Consider the following 9,482-nt stretch of genomic DNA (forward strand, 5'->3'; position numbering starts at 1 on the left):
GTTTCCGCATAAGATGTAGCTTTAGCATGTATTTCTGATTGTGCCAATATTTACTAAGCTTGTTATAGCATGATTTTTTTCTCTGTATTTTGCTCAAACGTATGTTACCTTTAAGTTGTTTATATTTTGGTATAAGCAATTTGTTCCATCCACATGTGTGCATGGGGTTTTTTCTTTCTTCATTTTGTTATTATTTGTATTGGAGGATTTTAATAAATGGACATTACTGAAATGAAAACAATATACTCATTGTTATTATTAATTTTGAAGCACTGTCAATCTCTTTTTTGTTACTAATATTGATTTTATATATTTTTCAGCATTGGAGGAGCAAGTGATAGACTAAGCACAAAATTGAAGCACAAAATTTGCGATCATTAGAGTTACAAGTGTTTGCTGAGAAAACTTCACACACACATTTACAGAGCTAGAAAAGATATATATATATATATATATATATATATATATATAATAGATAGAGAAGCATTGGTGGTGGTTTGTCCCCCATTAATGTAAGTTGCTTCTCTGAACAAAACAGAAAAAATGTTGCAAATTAATTTCGCTTTAATGTAACGAACTAATCTGAGAACCTTTATTTATGTTGTATTGAATGGTTTTTCAGAATGGTTAATATTTTCCATAATGGATTATTTTAGAGATGATAAGTCATCTCTTGATGAATTGCTCAATTTTGAACCTTTGTCATTATGAGCAATGCACATAATATTGTGTTATTTGGTGTGACGAAAATGTTTGTGTTGCATAGTGAGAATGGGAAGTGTGAAATTAAAACTATTATGAAGTTGTGTTTTTGTTTGAATTTAATGAGAGGTTTGAATGTGAAACCATAATGATTAATATGTGTTAGAACCATAGGTTATCCTTAGGAAGCAATGTCACATGCGCATGGTTGGTTTGTTGCCTAATGTATAATGTACACTAATATATAGAAGATATTGTAGGTTTTAAATCCACATATGCACTAGTTTGAAAAGTTTCTTTAGCCATTTTCATTCTAATTTTGCACAAACCCCGTTAGGCATATGTCATTTGTAGGTTCTGGAAAAGTTTTCCTCCAATCATAAAACTTTTCCTTTAGGCATAAATTTTTTCCTCCAGATGGAAATTTTTTTCCTTTAGGCGGAAATGTTTTCCTCCAGGTGGAAAATTTTGCCTGCAGGCGGAAAACATTTCCTCGTGTCAGAAAAAACGTTTCCTCCTATTTCAAAAAAATTTCTTCCTAGCAGAAAGAGTTTTCCTCCTGTTACAAAGAAAATTTTCTCTCGTCGGAAAACAGATTCCTCTGGTTGGAAAATTGTTTCCAATAGATGCATAAATATCTTTTTGTTCTAAACTTTCAAATTGTAATTGTTTGGCCAAATTTTCATTAGATTTTTATTTTTTACTATTTAATATGTTTTTGGTCCTTTTGATTTTGCTGTTCATAAGCAAGCCTATGTTATGATTTGTTGTTCTTATTTGATTTGCAGATAAATGGATTCAGAATACCAACGAAGGTTTTGGGGCTTGGAGATATCTAAGGCAAAGGTTAATTGTAGATCGAACTTCTAGAAAGCCATGTCGGATATTAAGTTCAAGCTAACTCCATCTCAAATAAAGAAGTTCGAGGATAGCTGTTTTGGCCACTTGTTGAAGGCCAACGATATACAATTTAGTGGCCACATCGTCAACAGCATGTTGTATAGATAGTGTGTTTGTGACGACAAAGATTCTATGGTATTCAATTTTGGAGGGCGTGGTGCTAGATTTGCGCGGAGAGACTTCGCCATAATTACAGGTCTACGATTTGGTTACGAACCCAATAGGAGGGTTAACATCTCTACACGTATTAGTGACACGTATTTTGGCGGAAAGCTAAAGGTCACTAACTTGGAGATAACTGAAGCTTTCATGACCGCACAGTTTCAAGACGATGATGAAGCCGATGATGATTGATTGAAGTTGGCTTTATTATATTTCCTAGAGACGGTTCTTCTAGGCAAAGAAAGCATCGCCACCGCACCCCATAATCACTTGGAGATGGTGGACGATTTAGAGTACTTCAATAACTATCCATGGGGTACTTTGTCATACACCACCACCATTAGATCGTTGAAGAGTGCTTTTGAGCATAAAGAGTCCATGGCTTTAAACAAGTCAAAGAGTTATAGTGTTTGTGGGTTTCCTTTGGCTTTCATGGTAAGTTTATTACACTATTATTTAAAGTTTGTTACATTGTATTTATGGTGTGTATTTCTTTACTTATTCATTATTGATTTATTGTTTGATAGATTTAGGGTTTTGAGACAATTCCTTCGTTAGGTCAAGCATTTGGAAAGAAGTTGCCAGACATGGCATTCCCTCGAATTCTCAATTGGCATATTTCATAAGTGCCAAGATTTGAGAAGGCCACTGAACTCTTTGATCATCGTGATGTAAGTATATGAGTTCTTCCACTTATCTATACATATATATATATATATATAAAGATACATTCCAACTTAGTAATATTATTTATATACTTTTGCAATATTTGTAGTAATATTAGTATTACTTAATAATCACTTCATGATAATCCCTTTTGGCTTTTGCAGTATCCCATTCATGGCTTAATGAATGTAACTGAATTTGAGCGTGCATATATTGGCAAAATTGCATGGGATGTACATCATGACCATACTCCATACAGTGTTGCACCTGCTGTCAGAGACAAGCCACCACAGGGAAGTCATGGTGAAAGAGATGAAGGTGTTCCACTTACAAGTAGTGGAAGAAGTAAGAAATGAAAATTTTGAATATTTGAATTAATTATATAAATCACACACGACAGAAAAAAAAAATTAATTATCACAAGAATAATATCAATTAAATATTAAAAAGTAGCATATATGAGCTCTATCTTTATTGTAGTCCAAAACGACAGTATCATCGTGGTTTATATTGCCACTTCCTTCACCATCATCTATCCCTCCAATAAACTCATCCATCCTATATAAAGTGCATATACATAATTTATAATGTAGGAACATAAGTCAAACTAAAACAGCATTCCTAACTAAATATTAAAAATAAAATAAAAAATAGAAAAGCTTACAACTATTGGATATCATTAGTGTAATTACCCGCGTTTACAATTTAGCTAAAAAAATGAATATAAGAAAGGTGTTTGAATTCAAAGATCCTAAAGCATATCCAATATTTAAAAGTAAAAACTTAAAATAAAGAAACATAAATGAAGTAGTGGAGGGTATATAAATCAAGATTCTATATGAGTAGTGATATTATCATACCTTCCAGGTTAATTGAATGACAGTGTGAGATAGTTTCAGAAGATGCCCAAAGAGAAATGGAAGGATGCAGAATACCCAAGTCAAGCTAAAGCAAGATGCAAGATGATTTTGAAAGAAGAGCTGGACGCTTTCACGCTAAAACATAGCTAACAATGCGACGCTAAACGTAGAGGAATCCGTGACTCTAACTCTCTACGTCCCTATTTTTTACGTCTATACTACATCGCTGTTTTCTTTAAATTCATACGTCGCTAATATGGAAGAAACAGCAACTCTACATTTTATGCGTCACCAATTGTTAGAAATTTTAGCGACTTATTATAATTCATCGCTGTTTTATGTAAACATATGCGTCGCTAAATTGTAGAATTTTTAGCAACTTGTGTAGTTATACATCGCTGTTTACTTACAACTACGTGTCGCTAATTTCATATATGTTTAACCTTTAGGGACTTGTTGTTTTGCGTCGCTATATATTTAAATAAAAGCATCACTAAAAATAGGGATGCAAGTCTAGAGCATCGCTAAAGGTCAAAAAGGGTTACCATGTTATTATTATGTGTCGCTAAAGGTTGCAAATGGCGACAGTGTTGTTATTATGCATCACTAGAGGTAAAAAATGGCAACCATGTTGTTATTATGCGTCGCTCAAGGTCGAAAATGCGACAATGTTGTTATTATGCATTGCTACAAGTCTTTTTAGCGTCAATTTTCTTCTTGTATGTCGCCGTTGCTTTTTTTTAATTGTTAATTAGAATACAAAAATTGAAAGTAAACATTTTCATAACAAAATAATTATCAAATAAATTAAATAGTATCTCATGAAATATTTTTACAATTCGGTAAACTATTGTATATGCAAAAGCAAAAGCAATATTAACTAAATCTCCATGAATTGCATATTCATTGAGATGGAAGTTGCCATCCCCTTGTTGACAATATTACACACCCTCATATTGCGTATGAAAAAATTAATAAATTTATAAACACTTATGCAAAATAAATATATATTAATTATTAAAAAGTAATAATTTAGTAGATGCAAATTTAAAGAATATTATCGTTGTTCTTATGAAAGCGAATAAAAAAATTAATTAAATGGATAATAATAAATGTCATAAATATTACTTAAAACATATAAATAAATCTACGTACCAATTTATTTAGAAGGTATTTGTTATCCATATCCACTCACAATCGTTACGAACATAGCCACTCTCACATTCATCCTCATTATCATTTTCATCAACATTTGGCAACTGTATGACAAATGGATTATGAGCCATTGTAATATCATCAAGAACGTCTTCTTCAACAAAAGTACGATGTTGTAGTGGAGTTGAAACAACAGACCATCTCGAAGATCTTCAACGTAAAATACTTGTTGAACTTAAAAAAACAATATCAAGCAATATCACAAACAAAATATCTACAAAAGCAAGATTAAAAAAATCCAACGAACCTAACCTACGGTTAAAATGAAGGGAAAAAAAAAAAAAAAGAACCAACCCACCACATGTCATCGCCAACCACAAAGAACAAAGAAACTCACCTAAAGGATGGAGATGAAGAAACAAGAAACCAAGCTAATCATGAGGGCGAAATAGAGAAACCCAGCTTCCCAACGGAAACGTAGGCAAATGAAAAATGAAACCAGAAATATCCTACTCTTCATGTCTCTCTTAGATTGCTTCCAAATATAACATCTATTAGGTAGTGTACTTGATGTAGTTTTAGAAAAGAAAAGGGTTTCAAAGGAGCGCACAAAACTTTTAAAATGCGCAAAAAATTTTAAGAACAAGCACGTAAAATTTTAAAACCCCTTTTTAAGATTCTTTTTTTCTTTTTAAAATTAAGAGAACAGGCGACACATTTACATCTTAAAGCGTCGCTTGTTCCATCAATGTCATTATTTTTTTTTTGTTTTTTAATTAGTTTTTTTTACTTCATTTAAAAATAAATACTGAAAATATTTCTTATATATGTGAAACAAAATTACCAAAGTGGTAGTTTAATAATTTTGTTTTCAAAGTACAGTTTATTTACTTTAAAATCCTGTTCTAAGTTTTATTTTTTGTTCCTTAATTTGATGGAATAGTTGATGCATAAAAAGCAAAAAGAGTCGCCAGATATTTTTTATTTTTTTTTATTTTTTAATAGTTATTAATTTGGTTTTGAAGTATAGTTTATTTGCTTTTAAAAATTGCAAGTAGAAAAAAAAAATTTGAATTAAGAGAACAGGCAACGCCATTTACAATTAAAAGCGACGCCTTTTCTCTCAATTTCATTTTTTTTCTTTGGTTATTTTTTTATTTTTCATCTACAAATAAACACTGAAAATAGTTAAAGAATAAAAGTATAAAAAAAAGTTAAAGAATAAAAGTCGGAAAAAAAATAGAACAGGTGATACATTCGTAAAACATTGCGTCTCCTATTCTCTTTTCTAAATAACAAAAATACTATTTAAAATACTTGAAAATTTAATAAGAAAATAATCTGTACTTGAAAAATAAAAAAATTAAATAAAAATAATTAATATATTTAATTAATATTTTATTATATTTGCTTCATATTTTTATTAACTCTCTATTAGAATTTTCAAAATAATTAAATTTATCACAATATTTTTATTTCCTATCTATTAAATATGTATTAACTATTTATGAAATTATTAATTTTAAGATAATAAACTTATTATATGAGTTAATATTTCATTTATTTGAAATATTAGATTCTTATGCTAATATTTATTTGGATTTTATTGTCTATAAGTTATTTTGTATGAATTTATCAATCAAATAATCCTAATTTGACAAAACTAAAAAGTAACTTTCAAATTGAAAAAAAAAAAAAAATCACTAAATGCTGGAATAGGCGACGCTTTTCTAGGATTATAATTTCCAGATTCGTCACTAAATATAGGAATAGGATACGCATTTTGAAAAAAAAAATCGCTAAATAGGATAAAAGACGACGTATTGTTAAAAAAAATCTCTTATTAGTTTTTAAATATAAAAAAAAAATTTAAATAATTTTTTATTACCTTTTTAACATAAAAAAGCTTTTTAAATAATTTTTGAAGTCTTGACTGATATAATTATTGAGAAAAAATCTCTTAAAAAATAATTTTTATTTATAAAATTATTTTTATAAGCATAAATAATTGATATATTATTAATTTATATATTATTTTATAGAAGTATAACAAGTAACTTATCATAAAAACACAAATAAATTAAAGGAATTGCTTAATAATTTTGCCTCATATTTCTATCTATTAAAATTTTCAAAATAATTAAATTTATTACATTTTATTTCATATCTATTAAATATGTATTAACTATTTATCAAATTATTAATTTTAAAATAATAAAATTATTATATGAGTTAAAATTTCATTTATTTGAAATATTAGATTTTTATGCCAATATTTATTTGAATTTTATTATCCATAAATTATTTTGTATGAATTTACCTATCAAATAATCCTAATTTGACAAAACTAAAAAGTAACTTTCAAATTAAAAAAAAAAAAATGGTCGCTAAAGGCTGGATTAGACGACTCTTTTCTGAGATTATAATTTCTAGATTCGTCGCTAAATACAGGAATAGACGACGTATTTTGAAAAAAAAGTCGCTAAATGCGATAAAAGACGATGCATTGTTAAAAAAAAGTCTCTTATTAGTTTTTAAACATAAAAAAAAATTAAATAATTTTTCATTACCTTTTTAACATAAAAATGCTTTTTAAATAATTTTGAAGTCTTGAATGACATAATAATTGATAAGAAATCTCTTAAAAATAATTTTTATAAGCATATATAATTGATATATTGTTAATTTATACATTATGTCATAGAAGCATAACAAGTAACTTATCATAGAAACACAAATAAATTAAAGAAATTGCCTAATAATTTTGCCTCATATTTCTATCTATTAAAATTTTCAAAATAATTAAATTTATCACATTTTTTATTTCCTATCTATTAAATATGTATTAATTATTTATCAAATTATTAATTTTAAAATAATAAAATTATTATATGAGGAATCAGGAGACCCAATCAAGGGGAATTGCATCGCCTGTTCCAATTTTTTTTTTAATTTGTTCCCTTTTAAAAAAAAATACAATTTAAAGAATTGAAAATTTAAATAAAAAATAAATTGCACTTGAGAAACAAATTAATTAGACAAAAACAATAAAACTAAATCATATCAGGCAACAAGCGAAGCAATCAGAGGGAATTGCATCGCTTGTTGTTCCAAATTTTTTTTTAATTTGTTCCCCTATTTTATAAAAAAATAAAAATTAAAAAATACAAATTTAAACAGAAAATAAAATATACTTGAGAAACAAAATAATTAGCGAGCAACAATAAAAATAATCATAAAAGTCAATAGGCGCCGCAATCAATGGAAATGGCATCGCCTATTCAAATTTTTTTTTTAATTTGTTTCCTTTAAAAAAAAAACAAAAATACAATTTAAATACTTACAAATTTACATAGAAAATAAACTTTACTTAGGAAACAAAAAAATTAGAGAGCGACAATAAAAATAATTATAAAAGGGAACAGGCAACGCAATCAGAGAGAATTGTGTCGCCTGTTCCATTTTTTTTTTTAATTTGCTCCCATTTTTTTTAAAAAACAAAAATGCAATTTAAAGACTTGCAAATTTAAGTAGAAAATAAACTATACTTGAGAAACAAAATAATTAGAGAACAACAATAAAAATAATCATATCAGGCAACACGCGACACAATCAGGTGGAATTGCGTCGCTTGTTCCAATTTTTTTTTTCTAATTTGTTCCCCTTTTTTTAAAAAAAATACAAATTTAAATAGAAAAATTAGTTGTACTTGAGAAACAAAATAATTAGAGAACAACAATAAAAATAATCATAAAATGCAATAGGCAACACAATCAATGGGAATTGCATCACCTGTTCTAATTTTTTTTAATTTGTTTTTTAAAAAAAAAAACAAAAATACAATTTAAAGACTTGCAAATTTACACAGAAAATAAACTGTACTTGGGAAACAAAAAAATTAGAGAGCGACAATAAAAATAATTATAAAAGGGAACAGGCGATGCAATCATGGGGAACTGCTTCGCCTGTTCCATTTTTTTTCAGTTTGTTCCCCCTTTTTTTAAAAAACAAAACTACAATTTAAAGACTTGCAAATTTAAACAAAAAATAAACTGTACTTGAGAAATAAAATAATTAAAAAACAACAATAAAAATAAGCATATCAGGCAACTGGCGATGCAATCAGGGGGAATTGCATCGCATGTTCCATTTTTTTTTTTAATTTGTTCCTCTTTTTTTTAAAAACAAAAGTACAATTTAAAAACTTGCAAATTTAAACAGAAAATAAATTGTACTTGAGAAACAAAATAATTAGAGAACAACAATAAAAATAATCATAAAAGTCAACCGACGATGCAATCAGGGGGAATTGTGTCGCCGATTCCCTTTTTTTTCTTTAATTTGTTCCCTTTTTTTGAAAAAAAAAATACAATTTAACGACTTGCAAATTATTTAAGAAAAATAATATTCCTTCACATATTAAGAAATATTTTCAATATTTATTTATAGATAAATTAAATATATAAAATAATTAAAGGATAAATGGAAATGATGTAACAGGCGACACTGTTTAGATTGAATGCATCGCCGTTAACAAAAAATGTTTATGAGATTGGCAATGTAAAGTAAGGATATGGCGACTCTTTTTTAGTAAATGCGTCACCTGAAATATTTGACAACTCATTATGCTATTAATGCGTCGCCTGTTCCCTCAAAATAAAGGGAAAAAAGTACTTTATTAGGATTGCAACTTGCAATATCAAATAAACTATCATTGAAACATAATCAAATAACTAATAAAATAAAAAAACAATGAATAGAACAACGAAAGCCGAAGCTATTGAGTCATATATTTAGCAACTCTAAAAATCAACCTCGCTTATTTTTGTTTTTAGATACCTTCAATTTATTTTGTTTCTTAGCGTCGCTAATTTTATGTCGCCAGATCCCAATTTTCTTGTATTTAGTGACGTCGTGGAAAGTGCATCGCTTATTGTCTTATTAAGCGACGTTTTATCGAGCATTTTTTTATTACATCGCAAACTTGGTGTCGCTAAATCGCTATTTTTGTGTAGTGTGGTAGTGGTGCCTATTTTT

This window comes from Ziziphus jujuba, chromosome 4 (assembly GCF_031755915.1).
Source record: "Ziziphus jujuba cultivar Dongzao chromosome 4, ASM3175591v1".
In the NCBI taxonomy this organism is placed as follows: Eukaryota; Viridiplantae; Streptophyta; class Magnoliopsida; order Rosales; family Rhamnaceae; genus Ziziphus; species Ziziphus jujuba.